Here is a 16,135-nt window from a genome sequence, read left to right as displayed (position 1 = left end):
GTTTCATTGAGCTCTTTATTATATCAAGGGAACCGTCATAGGACACTCTTGATTTGTTGGTGAGAAGATTGGATGGTCAAGTGACCCCATTCTACTTACTGTTTGCTGGGAGCCGGCATAGAACCCTTCGTTTTAATTAATACATATTGTTTAATTGAAGTAGGGATCGAGCCCTCTGGTTTATTTACAGTTTGAGCGGAGCAGGAATTGAACCCTCTGTTTTCTTTAATACCCGATTCATTTCCCCTGATAGTTTAAGTTATTCTTGCAAGTATGGATGAATACCAGTTTTGGATGAATGCTGGAAGTTAGGAATAACAGGGAAAAATTTAGAATCTTTCATTAGTGCTAAGATCCAGGAAAGACTTGAAAGAGAGAGAATTGAGAGAGAAGAGAGACAGAGAAAGGGAAAGAGAGAGAATCAAGAAAGAGAAAGAATCGAAAGAGAAGAGAAAAAGGAGAAAGAGAACCTTGAAAGACAGAAGGAAAAGGAGAGAGAGAGAATTGAGAGAGAAATCCAAGAAAGACAGTTAGAAAGAGAGAGAGAAGACAAAAAGGAGCGTGATAGACTTGATCGTGAAGAAAGAGCTAGAGAACGTGAGAACAAGTAAGATACGTGAGGAACAAGTTAAATTAAGAGAACTTGAGGAAAGAGCAAAGGACAGAGAACATGAGTTAATAGAGAGAGAAAAGGATCGCGAGCTCGAAAAAGCTCTCCTTGAATTAGAGAATAAAAAGTTAACTTTTCACAACAACAATTAGAGGAAGGAGTAATGGAACAACGTGCAGCTAGTGCACATATTCCAACACCTAATTTACCTCCCTTCACAGAGGGGGAAGACATAACTTCATACATTATCAGGTTTGAAAATACCGCTACCCTCTGTGAATGGCCTGCTGACACCTGGGCTACCAGGTTAGGAATGTTATTTTCTGGTATAGCCTTGAATATCTATGCAACTTTGTCGCAGGATATCATATGTAATTATAACCTACTGAAGAAGGCAATCCTTAAAGCATATCAAAAAACCACTAATTCTTACAGGAAAGATTTTAGGTATGCCACCTTACAGCCTGGCCAGAACTTTCAGCAGTTACAGGTAACACTCTTTCGTTTGTTCGACTTTTGGATAGAGAGTTCAGGAATTGATCACAGTTATGAATCTCTTAGAGACTTCATGGTTGCTGACCGGTTCCTGACAGCTCATCCCCATCAGATACGAACATTCATCAGAGAACGTAACCTGATTAAAGCTGAGGAAGTTGCTGAGGCTGTTGACCTGTATGCTGAGGCTCACAATTCCTATAAAGGCCTAAAGGGATCGAACCCTAAGGGCAAGGGTTCATCAGACCTTAAGAAATCAAAGCCTCTAGTAAAGTTTGGGAACCACTGCTCTAGTGGAAAGTAAAATGACTTCTTTTATTCCTGTTTGTCATTTGTGTGGTGTTAAGGGACATAAACGTCCAGATTGTCCTTCTAAGAAGGTCCAAAAAGTTGGAAGATGTTTTAAAGACTGTAATGACCAAGCACCCTTCTGTTCAGGAACAGTTAATGGACTTAATGTATCTACCATTTTACGAGACACTGGATGCACATGTATAGTCATTTCTGATAAGCTGTTCCCTAACCTTAAAGAAACTCATTCCTCTGCTATACTTTCAGACTACTTGGGCCGTACGGACACTTTTCCTACCATCCGTTGTTACATTAGGTCTAAATGGTTCACAGGTTGGTCTGAAGCCGTACTAGCTCCCATCACTTCTTGCTCCGTACTAATAGGTAATGTAAAAGGTGCCATTCTTCCTTCTGAGGTTGACCTTTCATCACCAAAGATGGACATAGGTGTTTCAGTGTTTCAGATCCTCTTCCTGTAGAGTCAGAGAAGCCCCTCGAAAGTTCAGATGAGACAATGTCTCGTGAGATTCATGTGGGATTAAAAACCAGTGATGCTACTCTCGAAAGCGAGGTAGTAGGATCACCGGTTCACTTGTTAGATGAAAGTGAAGATATCACCTCCGATACTATAAATGTCTTGACTAGGGCTCAGACCAAAGCCCAGGCTTCTCCTACTGTCCATCCTTTGATTTTCCCTGACTTTAAGCCTTTAGATATATCGAAGGACTCCTTTGTCAATTTACAACGTAATTGCCCTTCTCTTCAGAATTGCCATAATGCCGCTAAACAAAATCAAGTTATCCAAAGGAAAAACTTTTCATATAAATTTGAATATATAAAAGGTATCTTGTACAAGTCAGTATTCAAATTAAATTCAGATGAGACAGACTATTCCATCTTAGTTGTTCCAAGTCAATGCAGAGAAACTGTTCTTAAAATGGCTCATGACCTGCCAGTGGCCGGACATTTCTCGCATCGTAAAACCTTAAATAAAATTAGGGAAACCTATTTTTGGCCAAAAATGTCCTCAGATGTCACTACCTATTGTAGATCGTGTAAAGTTTGCCAACTGTCATCCTCCCGAGGTACCAGGCGAGTACCTATGGTCAAAATGCCAGTCTTTACGGTACCTTTTGAAAGAGTAGCTATTGACATCGTTGGTCCTTTATCTCCACTTTCATCTGGGGGACATAGATATATATTAACATTAGTTGATTATGCTTCGAGTTTCCCTGAAGCCATACCCTTAAAGACCATAACCACTACAGAGGTGGCTGAAGCCCTTTTGTCCATCTTCTCCAGAGTGGGCATCCCTAGAGAAATTTTGTCTGACCGTGGGACACAATTCACATCTGACTTAATGCAACATCTATACCAACTTCTGGGAGTGAAGCCTCTCTTCACCACACCCTATCATCCCAGCTGTAATGGGAGGATTGAGCGCCAGCATTCGATTCTCAAGTCCATTTTAAGGAAACTTTGCTCCCTTAAACCTAAGGAGTGGCATCGTTACCTACCCTGTGCTTTGTTTGCCATGAGGGAAGTTCCCAGTGACTCTTTGGGGTTTTCACCTTTTGAACTTCTCTATGGTAGACAGGCCAGAGGCCCATTGTCCATCCTTCATGACTTATGGACTAATGAGGAGGTAAATGCTGAGGTTCAGTCTTCTTACCAGTTTCTCCTTGACCTTAGATCCAAACTTGAGGAGACCTCTGACATAGTTTCGAAAAACCTAAGCTTGTCAATGGACCAGTACAAAACCTATTTTGATTCCAAAAGTCAGAGGAGAAGTTTTAAAGTAGGAGATGAAGTTCTTGTACTTTTGCCGATCAAGTCAAATAAATTATTAGTAGCATGGAAAGGTCCATATAAAGTATTAAAAATTTGTGGGAAAGTTGACTACCTCATAGAAGTCAAGGGGAAACCTAAGCTTTATCATATCAACATCCTTAAGAAATATTACCGAAGAAATTCGGTTAACTGCCTTAATAACTTTGACTTAGTTTTTCCACACGAACTTGATAAGACAACTGAAGAATGTAAGGTGTGCGTAATTGACACCTCTAACTTAGACTATGATGAAGAACTACATGACTTGGTGACTCTTGACCACTCGGGCGCAACCAACATTAATATTAATGAATCTTTGGATGACCATAAGAGACATGAACTACTTCAATGTGTGAGTAACTTTTCAGACGTCTTTACTGATATTCCAGGTGTTACCTCCACGGTAGTCCATAAGATTGACTTAGTGACGGACAATCCTATCAAACGAAAATTATACCCAGTTCCAGTTCACCTTAGGGATGCATTTGACCGAGAGGTAGACAAATTATTAAAACTAAAGATCATTGAACCTTCAGTATCTTCATATTGCTCACCAGTAGTCATGGTTAAGAAGGAGGATAATTCATATAGACTTGCTATTGACTTCAGAGGCCTTAATGCTATAACTCGGTGGGATGCTGAGCCTATGCCCTTAATAGATAGCGATCTACACAAATTTTATGACGCTTCCTTCTTTTCAGAGATTGATATTGCGCAGGCATATCATCAAGTAATGTTAGATCCTTCTTCTAAGCAGTACACCGCTTTTCCTACACACCAAGGACTGATGCAATATAGAACTATGCCCTTCGGTTTGGTAACTGCCTGTGCTACCTACGTGAGACTGATGAGAAAGGTCTTGGGTAATATGCCAAATGTTTCAGTTTATTTTGATAACATTTACGTAATGACATCCACGTGGGGCGAACATATCCAAACATTAACATCAGTTTTGCGTAGGTTACGCTCACATGGCCTCACTGCCAAGCCGAAGAAATGCTTCCTTGGGTATAACAAGATTAGATATCTTGGACTGATACTTTCTAATAACTCTCTGCAGCCTCTCCCCAGTAAGATCAAAGCTTTATTAGAATTTAAATTCCCCAAAACCAAGAAGCTCATGCGTAGCTTTCTTGGTTCTGTAAATTTTTATGCACGGTTTATCCCGAACCTTACTGATCTTACAGGCATCTTATCCGACTTCCTTAAAAAGTCTGTGAAGGAACCTCTTGAACTTTCCGACGTAGCTCGGGAAAAGTTTAATGAGATTAAAAGTATCTTTTCGAAAGACCCTATACTTAAGATTCCAGATATTAATAAAACATTTTGTTTAAGAACTGATGCCTCCAATACTGGCTTAGGTGCGGTGTTACTACAATACCATGATGGTACTCCCTTCCCTGTATGCTTCCTAAGCCGGAAACTCCTTCCCGCAGAAACGAGATACTCCACAATAGAAAAGGAATGTTTAGCCCTTGTGTGGGGTATCTCCAAACTTAAATTTTATTTGCTGGGAAAAGAATTCATTTTAGAAACGGACCACAAACCTTTGATATACCTAGAAACTTTTAAGGGAACCAACAGTCGCCTCTTGAGGTGGACATTGGCACTCCAGGCTTTTAAGTTCCATATTGTGTATATCAATGGTTCATCCAATTATTTCTCTGACTGGTTAAGTCGTGACAGTCAGTAGAAGATTTGTTGCCTTACGCGACTTCCACATGTTAGAACTTTTTCCTCGCCTATTCTTCTTATACTCCTTGACTATAAGTCTTGGTATGGGGGAGTGTGAGGGAAAAGTTCAATAGATAGGAGTAGCGATGGAGTATATAGTAACAATAGTTTCATTGCCGGCTACTTGTTAAGGTAGGGTAAGTCAAGCTCCCGCTATTCCCGCCTTTTTTCCCCCACCCCAAAAGTGATAGTTTTTTTCCCCCACCCCCGAAAGATAGTGCAGGCTGCTTGTTAAGGTAGGGTCAGTCTAGCTCCCGCTATCCCTTCCCCTCCTTCTTCCCTCCCCCCCCTCCGAAAGGTGACGTGTGGGGCTCCGGTCCAAACAGTAATCACTAGACTCACAACTCCCAGCACTACTGTAAGTACATGCCTGCCTTGTATTCTAGTGGATTTATTGGTTGAAAGCTTCACTTTTGACCAATAATAAACTTAGTCCTTTCAGTCTTGCTCTAAGTTGACTGTTGTAATAATCACCACATCTTTTAGGTATTGTACTTATCATGGAGAGTGATTTCTTAAGCAGTGGGTAACCTGTCTATCTTTCCAGCTTGGATGACAGAGAGGGTCACCTGCCAATCAATGAGTAGAACTGATGGAGATGGACTAACGTCCTGAGACTTCCCCTTTTTGGATTTAATTACCTGTGCACCTGTATGAAATTGCAGGACGTAACCCCTCATCATTGCAGTGGTAAAGAACCTGCTTTCCTTTCATCAGGATAGAATATTCACGGCTATACTGTGAAGAACGAGCCGGTGGGTTGTCATCAACACCTGCGACCCCCCCCCCATCATCGGCAACGGCTACGATTTCAACAACAGCAGTGTCACCAACACCAGACACCCAAGTTTATATATTAGCGTTGAATTCAGTTATCATTTATATTTTTCATTTTTCATTTTCTTTAATGTAGGATTAATATTTCATATTTAAGTGTTTTATATTTTATATTTTCTATATAATAAAGTGTTTATGTTTGTCTGTTATTATTTCTTTTTCTATTCATTAATTTTCCTGAGGAGGAGCCAGCCTTGGTAATACTGTCTGAAGTTGTTACAGGGCTGAGTAAGCCTTCACACCATCCTATGGAGAGGGAGCATGGACACGGGGGTCGTCCCACAGTTACTAAAAACAACAGACATAGCCCCACTCCACAAAGGGGGCAGTAAAGCAACAGCAAAGAACTACAGACCGATAGCACTAACATCCCATATCATAAAAATCTTTGAAAGGGTCCTAAGAAGCAAGATCACCACCCATCTAGAAACCCATCAGTTACACAACCCAGGGCAACATGGGTTTAGAACAGGTCGCTCCTGTCTGTCTCAACTATTGGATCACTACGACAAGGTCCTAGATGCACTAGAAGACAAAAAGAATGCAGATGTAATATATACAGACTTTGCAAAAGCCTTCGACAAGTGTGACCATGGCGTAATAGCGCACAAAATGCGTGCTAAAGGAATAACAGGAAAAGTTGGTCGATGGATCTATAATTTCCTCACTAACAGAACACAGAGAGTAGTAGTCAACAGAGTAAAGTCCGAGGCAGCTACGGTGAAAAGCTCTGTTCCACAAGGCACAGTACTCGCTCCCATCTTGTTCCTCATCCTCATATCCGACATAGACAAGGATGTCAGCCACAGCACCGTGTCTTCCTTTGCAGATGACACCCGAATCTGCATGACAGTGTCTTCCATTGCAGACACTGCAAGGCTCCAGGCGGACATCAACCAAATCTTTCAGTGGGCTGCAGAAAACAATATGAAGTTCAACGATGAGAAATTTCAATTACTCAGATATGGTAAACACGAGGAAATTAAATCTTCATCAGAGTACAAAACAAATTCTGGCCACAAAATAGAGCGAAACACCAACGTCAAAGACCTGGGAGTGATCATGTCGGAGGATCTCACCTTCAAGGACCATAACATTGTATCAATCGCATCTGCTAGAAAAATGACAGGATGGATAATGAGAACCTTCAAAACTAGGGATGCCAAGCCCATGATGACACTCTTCAGGTCACTTGTTCTATCTAGGCTGGAATATTGCTGCACACTAACAGCACCTTTCAAGGCAGGTGAAATTGCTGACCTAGAAAATGTACAGAGAACCTTCACGGCGCGCATAACGGAGATAAAACACCTCAATTACTGGGAGCGCTTGAGGTTCCTAAACCTGTATTCCCTGGAACGCAGGCGGGAGAGATACATGATTATATACACCTGGAAAATCCTAGAGGGACTAGTACCGAACTTGCACACGAAAATCACTCACTACGAAAGCAAAAGACTTGGCAGACGATGCAACATCCCCCCAATGAAAAGCAGGGGTGTCACTAGCACGTTAAGAGACCATACAATAAGTGTCAGGGGCCCGAGACTGTTCAACTGCCTCCCAGCATACATAAGGGGGATTACCAACAGACCCCTGGCAGTCTTCAAGCTGGCACTGGACAAGCACCTAAAGTCGGTACCTGACCAGTACGGCTGTGGCTCGTACGTTGGTCTGCGCGCAGCCAGCAGTAACAGCCTGGTTGATCAGGCTCTGATCCACCAGGAGGCCTGGTTGACCCCCGGAACTCTCTCCAGGTAAACTCCAGGTAGGACAAGCATAAAGGGCAACATTGTAAGTAGGTGCGGGTCAAGTCCCAGGAGGGTGGGGGTCAGGTCACAAGAGGTTGTAGTCAGGCAAGGAACCACTGACACTCCACATAACACTCCAACGCACAATTCCACCTACTTTTCAGACACTTAATAAATGCACCCATAATTCCACACATAACACACACACACACACACACACACACACACACACACACACACACACACACACACACACACACACACACACACACACATGCAAACACACCCACACACACACCCACACACCCATATACAGACTCAGACACATGCACTCCCCCCTCCCCACCAATCTCTCTCTCCTTCCCCTGATCCCCCCCTCTCTGTCACCCTCCTCCTCCCCACCTCTCCCTCCTCCCCACCTCTCCCTCCTCCCCACCTCTCCCTCCTCCCCACCTCTCCCTCCTCCCCACCTCTCCCTCCTCCCCACCTCTCCCTCCTTCCCCCCTCTCCTTCTCCCATTCACCCCCTTGCTTCTCTCTCCTCACTCCCCATATTCCCCTTTAAATACCCCCTCCCCACCCCTCTCTTCCATATAGCCACTGTCCACAATTCCTCCTCTACCTTCTCCCCCACACTCTGACAAACACACTACTAACCTAACACTCAGAATTACGCAAGTTTTCCATTCTGAGGCAATCAAAATAAAAAAAAAATGGGTTGCCAGAGAGCAGGAAGGAAAACCAAGGGGCAGGAGGATGAATCTGCAAAGGAAGATTTGGCAGAAGAGCTCACAAGAAGGGAACATGAATGGGAAAAGAAACTAGAAGAACTTTGCATGAGAATGGAAGAGAGGATACATATGGAAAGCAGGAAGTGGGAGATAGGATAGGATACAGACATTAGAAGAGGAACTGAAAAATCTGAAACAGCCGAAAGAACTAAAGAACATTTTGGGAATGACATCAGAGACTGCTACCTCAGTCACAAATAAGGGGACTGTAGGGAAAGAAGGAGCAAAACTGCATGTAGAAGCTCTATCAGAGGGGACTGTAGTAAATGAAAGAGCTAAGCTATATGTGGAGGCCCTAACAGCCCACAGCAGAGCCCAGGGAATGCTGAAAAGGGAAAATGACAGGTCACAGAGCCGAAGTACAATATATAGTGAAACTGAAGAAAGGAAAGCTGCAATGGAGGAAATTAAATTGAATGAGTGGATACACAATGATATGCAGTGGGAGAATGAAAGGGTGAGGTCAGTCTTTGTGTATGGGCTCCAGGAAGTTGAAGGGGAAACATATGAAGCAAGAAAACAAGGAAAAAAAAAGCAATTGAAAGCATCATAAAAGCAATAGGAGAAGATGACATGACCCAGCTGGAAATTTTTTGGAGAATAGGGGGGTTTGCAAGAAGAACCCAGCCATTGAAAGTGACTTTCAAGGCAGAATCGACTCTGAACAGGATCCTGCAGGAGAAAGCAAGATTAAGGGACTGCGACAGAACACGAGAAGAAAGGCAGAAACAGAGATGGTACAAAGGTGAAAGGAAGAAAGAGAGGGGATGGAGGAGACAGACAGGAGATCCCAGACCCAGAAGAAGATCAAATACAGCCTCCCTCACAACTTCCTATAGAAGCTCCCCAACCAGGTCAACCCCAGTGCAACCAAACATTCTAAACCAAAACACCCATGCCATATCCAATGCCCCCACCCACTGTATTACAAACTCTACCCCCACAGCAACCACCCATAGTTCCTCATCAGGTCTCCCATTTCCTCAACCCCAATATACCTCCCAAACCACAGTCTTAGAAAAGAAGTTGAAGGTGTAGTATACAAATGCAGATAGAATAACAAATAAGTGTGAGGAGTGACATGAAAAAATCAAGGAGACATCCCCAGACATAATAGCACTCACAGAAACAAAACTCACCAGCATAATAACAGATGCAATCTTCCCATCCGGATATCAAATCCTCAGGAAAGACAGAGGGAGGAAAGGGGGAGGAGGAGCTGCACTGCTCATTAAAAACCAGTAGGGTTTTGAGAAAATGGAAGGAATGGATGGCACGGGCAAAAGGGACTACTTAGTAGGAACAATTCAGTCTGAGGGACATAAGGTGATAATTGCAGTAATGTACAACCCACCACAGAACTGCAGGAGGCCAAGAGAAGAATACGATGAGAGCAACAGAGCAATGGTCGACACACTAGCCGAGTTGGCCTGAAGAGCACACATGGGGGGAGCAAAGTAACTAGTTATGGGTGATTTCAATCACAAGGAGATTGACTGGGAAAACGTGGAGCCCCATGGGGGTCCCGAAACATGGAGAGCCAAGATGATGGATGTGGTACTGGAAAACCTCATGCATCAACATGTTAGACATATTACCAGAGAGAGGTGAGGATGATCCAGCAAGACTGGACCTTGTATTCACCTTGAGTAGCTCGGACATCGAGGATATCATGTATGAAAGGCCCCTAGGAGCTAGTGATCATATGGTTCTGTGCTTTGACTACATAGTTGAGCTTCAAGTGGAAAGAGTAGCAGGAATAGAATGGGAAAAACCAAACTACAAAAGGGGGAACTACTCAGGCATGAGAAACTTCCTGCAAGATATTCAGTGGTAGAGGGAACCGACAGGAAAACCAGTACAAGAAATGGACTATGTGGCAACAAAATGCAAGGAGGCAGAAAAGAGGTTTGTTCCCAAGGGAAACAGAAATAATGGGAAGAACAGAACGAATCCTTGGTTCACCCAAAGGTGTAGGGAGGCAAAAACTAGGTGTACTAGAGAATGGAAAAGGTACAGAAGACAGAGAACTTAGGAAAATGAAGAGATCAGCCGAAGAGCTAGAAACGAATCTGCACAGATAAGAAGGGAGGCTCAGCGACAATATGAAAATGACACAGCATCGAAAGTCAAGTCTGACCCGAAGTTGTTGTATAGCCACATCAGGAGGAAAACAACAGTCAAGGACCAGGTAATCAGACTGAGGAAGGGTGATGGAGAGTTCACAAGAAACGACCAAGAGGTATGCAAATGCTCAGCATGAGATTTCAAGAAGTATTTACAGTGGAAACCAGTAGGACTCCAGGAAATCAGAACAGGGGGGTACACCAACAAGTGCTGGGTGGGACCAGACATCTCCCTGTGTGTCCTCAGAGAAGGAGCAGAGATGCTGTGTGTGCCATTAACAAAGACTGATTACCTCATCTTCTGTACATAGTTCTACTGTCTTCAAGTTATGTCCTAGAATTTGTATTGATAAAGCCACTGGATGGCGAAACGTCTACAATAAAGATACCCAAATGTTGCACATGTGTCTTAATCTCATCTTGTCGGTATTGTATACCATTCGTACACAACTTGTCAGACACTGCAACATCATGGAATCTTAATTCTGAGGACATGTACATAACCCTCTCGACTACGACAACTACTACTACAACTAACCCATCTCTTTGGGAAGGACCTACTTCCACTGGGGAATCCCGCCTACCAGTGAATATGCCCTCGTCTGCTACACCTGATGTTACTATATAAGCGCCAGGATCCTTTCTTCTGCTTCAGAATCTCCACGACTATGGTGCTCTTCGCACCTACTCCTAGGTTGAGGGACTGATTACCTCATCTTCTGTACATAGTTCTACTGTCTTCAAGTTATGTCCTAGAATTTGTATTGATAAAGCCACTGGATGGCGAAACGTCTACAATAAAGATACCCAAATGTTGCACATGTGTCTTAATCACATCCATTGAAACTGGGCAACTCTATGAGGTGTGGAAGATGGCAAATGTAGTCCCAACTTTTAAAAAGGGACAGACATGAGGCACTAAACTACAGACCAGTATCACTAACGTGTATAGTATGCAAAGTCATGGAGAAGATCATCAGGAGGAGAGTAGTGGAGCACCTGATAAGAAAAGTGTATAATTGACAACCAGCACTGTTTCAGGGAAGGAAAGCCTTGTGTCACAAACCTACTGGAGTTTTATGACAGGGTGACAGAAGTAAGACAAGAGAGAGAGGGGTGGATCGACTGCATTTTTTTGGACTGCAAGAAGGCCTTCGACACAGTTCCTCACAAGAGGTTACTGCAAAAGCTAGAGGATCAAGCACACATAACAGGAAAGGCACTGCAATGGATCAGAGAATACCTAACAGGGAGGCAACAACAAGTCATAGTATGTGACGAGGTTTCAGAGTGGGCGCCTGTGACAAGCGGGGTTCCACAGGGGTCGGTCCTGGGACCTGTGCTATTTCTGGTATATGTGAACGACATAACGAAAAGAATAGACTCAGAAGAGTCCTTGTTTGCAGATGATACGAAGTTAATGGGAAGAATCTAACCGGACGAGGATCAGGCAGGACTACAAAGTGACCTGGACAGGCTACAAGCCTAGTCCAGCAACTGGCTCCTTGAGTTTAACCCTGCCAAATGCAAAGTCATGAAGATTGGGGAAGGGCAAAGAAGACCACAGACGCAATATAGTCTAGATGGACAAAGACTGCAAACCTCACTCAAGGAAAAAGATCTGGGGGTGAGCATAACACCGAGCATATCTCCTGAGGCGCACATCAATCAGATAATTGCTGCAGCATACGGGCGCCTGGCAAACCTACGGATAGCGTTCCGATACCTCAGTAAGGAATCGTTCAAGACTCTGTATACCATTTACGTCAGGCCCATACTGGAGTATGCAGCACCAGTTTGGAATCCACACCTGGTCAAGCACGTCAAGAAATTAGAGAAAGTGCAAAGGTTTGCAACAAGACTAGTCCCAAAGCTAAGGGGACTGTCCTACTTAGAAAGGTTGAGGGAAATCGGCCTGACGACACTGGAGGACAGGAGGGTCAGGGGAGACATGATAACGACATATAAATTACTGCGCGGAATAGACAAGGTGGACAAAGACGGGATGTTCCAGAGATGGGACACAGACACAAGAGGTCACAATTGGAAGTTGAAGACTCAGATTAATCAAAGGGATGTTAGGAAGTATTTCTTCAGTCACAGAGTAGTCCGGCCGTGGAATAGCCTAGAAAGTGACGTAGTGGAGGCGGGAACCATACATAGTTTTAAGGCGAGGTATGATAAAGCTCATGGAGCAGGGAGAGAGAGGACCTAGTAGCAATCAGTGAAGAGGCGGGACCAGGAGCTGTGAATCGACCCCTGCAACCACAAATAGGCGAGTACACACACACAATACTCTCCTAATATGTTTAAAAATAGAATATCAAGCACTCGTCAAGGAACAGTAATTGGCAATTTCTAGTAGAACAGGACAAGCAGACAGGTGAAGCACAGAGTATACAAACTGACAGGTGGGTAGGTCAGGCGAGTCAGGGCAGGCGAGTCAGGTCAGGCGAGTCAGGTCACGCCAGGTACAGAAGCACAGATCGGCACACACAGACCCCACATACACTCTCAAACACCAAAACACACAAATCACTACTTTTCATACGCTCATATAGTTGAAGACTGAGACACTTATGCAACATATGGGAATCTTTATTCAGGAAACGTTTCGCCACACAGTGGCTTCATCAGTCCAATACAAAGCAGGTGTAAGGAGAGGAGGAGTTTGAGGTAATCAGTCCCTCAGCCTGGAGTTCATGTGTTCAGTCCATCAATCTTGTAGAATGTACAGCATAAGGCCGTACATCCACTAGTCGAAGTAGGTCTTCGTCCAAAGGTTGGACAAGTGTTGAGGAATTCTTTGTAACAAGATCATGGGATCTTATTACAAGATCATGGGATCTTGTGTGGATGGGTGTGATTTGGACCTGATTAGCTTGTGCTACTGGTTCAGTTGCCATGTTCCTGCCTTAAGTGAATGTGACCTGACCTGACTAGGTTGGGTGCATTGGCTTAAGCCGGTAGAAGACTTGGATCTGCCTCGCATGGGCCAGTAGGCCTGCTGCAGTGTTCCTTCATATGTACTTATGAAAGCTGAGGTGGGAAAATGACAGGCCACTGGGCCCAAGGACAACATAAATTAGACACATGTGCAACTCTTGGGTATCTTTATTGAGGAAACGTTTCGCCACACAGTGGCTTTATCAGTCCATACATAGGAGAAACTTGAAGAGCAGGAGGAGAATGAGGTAATCAGTCCCTCAACCTTGAGTCGATGTGGTCAGTCCATCAATCTTGAATAGAATACGGTATATGGGCGGAGAAGCAGCTTATAAACCGTAGGCAGGAGAGGTGCAGCAGATGTAGGTGGTGTCACATTTGTTCAAATGTGAATTCTTCGCTTGCCTAACCCTTGGGCACGACCTACTTCCACATTGAACAAATGTGACACCACCTACGACTGCTGCACCTCTCCTGCCTACGGTTTATAAGCTGCTTCTCCGCCCATATGCCGTATTCTATTCAAGATTGATGGACTGACCACATCGACTCAAGGTTGAGGGACTGATTACCTCATTCTCCTCCTGTTCTTCAAGTTTCTCCTATGTATGGACTGATGAAGCCACTGTGTGGCGAAACGTTTCCTCAATAAAGATACCCAAGAGTTGCACATGTGTCTAATTTATCAACGTGTCGGTTCTCTGAACCACTCATCTGGTGGTGATGATTGCCAGTATGACATTTTCCAGGGCATAGTTTTAATGGTTAGACAACTTATGTTCCAAATAGGGATATTAGATCAAACAAAAATGATCCTAAATGGATGAACAATAGATTAAAAAATCTAACTGGTTTAAAGAGAGGCATATATAGGCAAATCAAAAGAATAAAGAGAGGAGAGGGTCAGTTAAGAAATCAATATATTCAGTTAAAGAGAGAAATAAAAACAACAGTCAAGGACCAGGTAATCAGACTGAAGAATGACGATGGGGAGTTCACAAGAAACAACCAAGAGGTATGCGAGGAGCTCAACAAGAGATTTAAAGAAGTATTTACAGTGGAAACAGGTAGGACTCCAGGAAATCAGAAGAGGGAAGTACAACAAGTGCTGGATGAGGTACACATAACTGAGGAGGTGAAGAAGCTATGTGAACTTGATACCTCAAAGGCGGTCGGACCAGACACCATCTCTCTGTGGGTCCTTAGAGAGGGAGCAGAGATGCTGTGTGTGCCACTAACAAAGATCTTCGACACATCCACTGAAACTAGGCAACTACCTGAGGTATGGAAGATGGCAAATGTAGTCCCAATTTTTAAAAAAGGAGACAGACATGAGACATTAAGCTACAAACCTGTGTGTCACTAACGTGTATAGTATGCAAAGTCATGGAGATCATCATCAGGAGAGTGGTGGAGCACCTGTAAAGAAAAGAGAGCGTATAATCGACAACCAGCACTGATTCAGGGAAGGAAAATCCTGGGTCACAAACCTACTGGAGTTGTATGACAGGGTGACAGAAGTAAAAGAGGGGTGGATAAACTGCATTTTCTTGGACAGCAAGAAGGCCTTCGGCACAGTTCCTCACAAAAGGTTAATGCAAAAACTAGAGGATCAGGCACACATAACATGAAAGACACTGCAATGGATCAGCGAATACCTGACAGGGAGGCAACAACGAGTCATGGTACGTGACGAGGTGTCAGAGTGGGCGCCTGTGACAAATGGGGTTCCACAGGGGTCAGTCCTAGAGCCTATGCTGTTTTTGTAATATGTGAATGACATAACGGAAGGGATAGACTCAGAAGTGTCCTTGTTTGCAAATGTTAAGTTAATGAGGAGAATCAAATCGGTCGAGGAATAGGCAGGACTACAAAGAGACCTGGACAGGCTACAAACCTGGTCCAGCAACTGGCTCCTTAAGGATAGCATTCCGATACCTCAGTAAGGAATCGTTCAAGACTCTGTACACCACGTACGTCAGGCCAATACTGGAGTATGCAGCACCAGTTTGGAATACACACCTGGTCAAGCACGTCAAGAAATTAGAGAAAGTGCAAAGGTTTGCAACATGCCTAGTCTCAGAGCTAAGGGAACTGTCCTACGAAGATAGGTTAAGGGAAACTGGCATGACGACACTGGAGGACAGGAGTCAGGGTACATGATAACGACTCATAAAATACTGCGCTGAATAGACAAGTTGAACAAAGACAGGATGTTCCAGAGATGGGACACAGAAACAAGGGGCCACAATTGGATGTTGAAGACTCAGATTAGTCAAAGGGATGTTAGGAAGTATTTCTTCAGAGTTGTCAGGCAGTGGAACAGCCTAGAAAGTGATGTTGTGGAGGCGGGAGCCAAACATAGTTTTAAGACGAGGTTCGATAAAGTTCATGGAGCAAGGAGAGAGGACCTAGTAGCAATCGGTGAAGAGGCTGGGCCAGGAGCTATGAATCGACCCCTGCAACCACAAATAGGTGAGTACACTGCTGCTAGGTCTCAACTCCGAAAAAAAGATAATTGTTAACTACCTAGATTATCCCTTGCAGTGAGGTCAGCTCCGTGTTCCAGCAAAACGGCCACTACGTCCTTTTTACCAAACCAGGCGGCGTAATGCAGTGGTGTGAGTCCTGTCGGAGACGTAAGAGTAGATCAACAATGCAATGTGCAGTATACCGACTCCCTCACTCCCTCCATCCTATCCTTAAAGTATTCTATAGTTACTTT

The 16,135-nt window shown here is 43.9% G+C and overlaps 1 long non-coding RNA gene across 1 annotated transcript in view; it reads right to left on the bottom strand.

Annotated features, from left to right (window-relative positions):
- LOC138851613 (uncharacterized) overlaps positions 1–16,135 on the bottom strand; it is a 62,259-nt gene that overhangs the window by 45,786 nt on the left and 338 nt on the right. Inside the window, exon 2 of the long non-coding RNA XR_011391302.1 lies at positions 15,940–16,038. This is a non-coding gene — a long non-coding RNA (uncharacterized lncRNA). The remainder of the gene's footprint in view (positions 1–15,939; positions 16,039–16,135) is intronic.

This window comes from Cherax quadricarinatus, unplaced genomic scaffold (genome assembly GCF_038502225.1).
Source record: "Cherax quadricarinatus isolate ZL_2023a unplaced genomic scaffold, ASM3850222v1 Contig1225, whole genome shotgun sequence".
In the NCBI taxonomy this organism is placed as follows: domain Eukaryota; kingdom Metazoa; phylum Arthropoda; class Malacostraca; order Decapoda; family Parastacidae; genus Cherax; species Cherax quadricarinatus.
The sequence above is the reverse complement of the archived record's forward strand: the minus strand, read 5'-3'. Positions and strand labels throughout refer to the sequence as shown.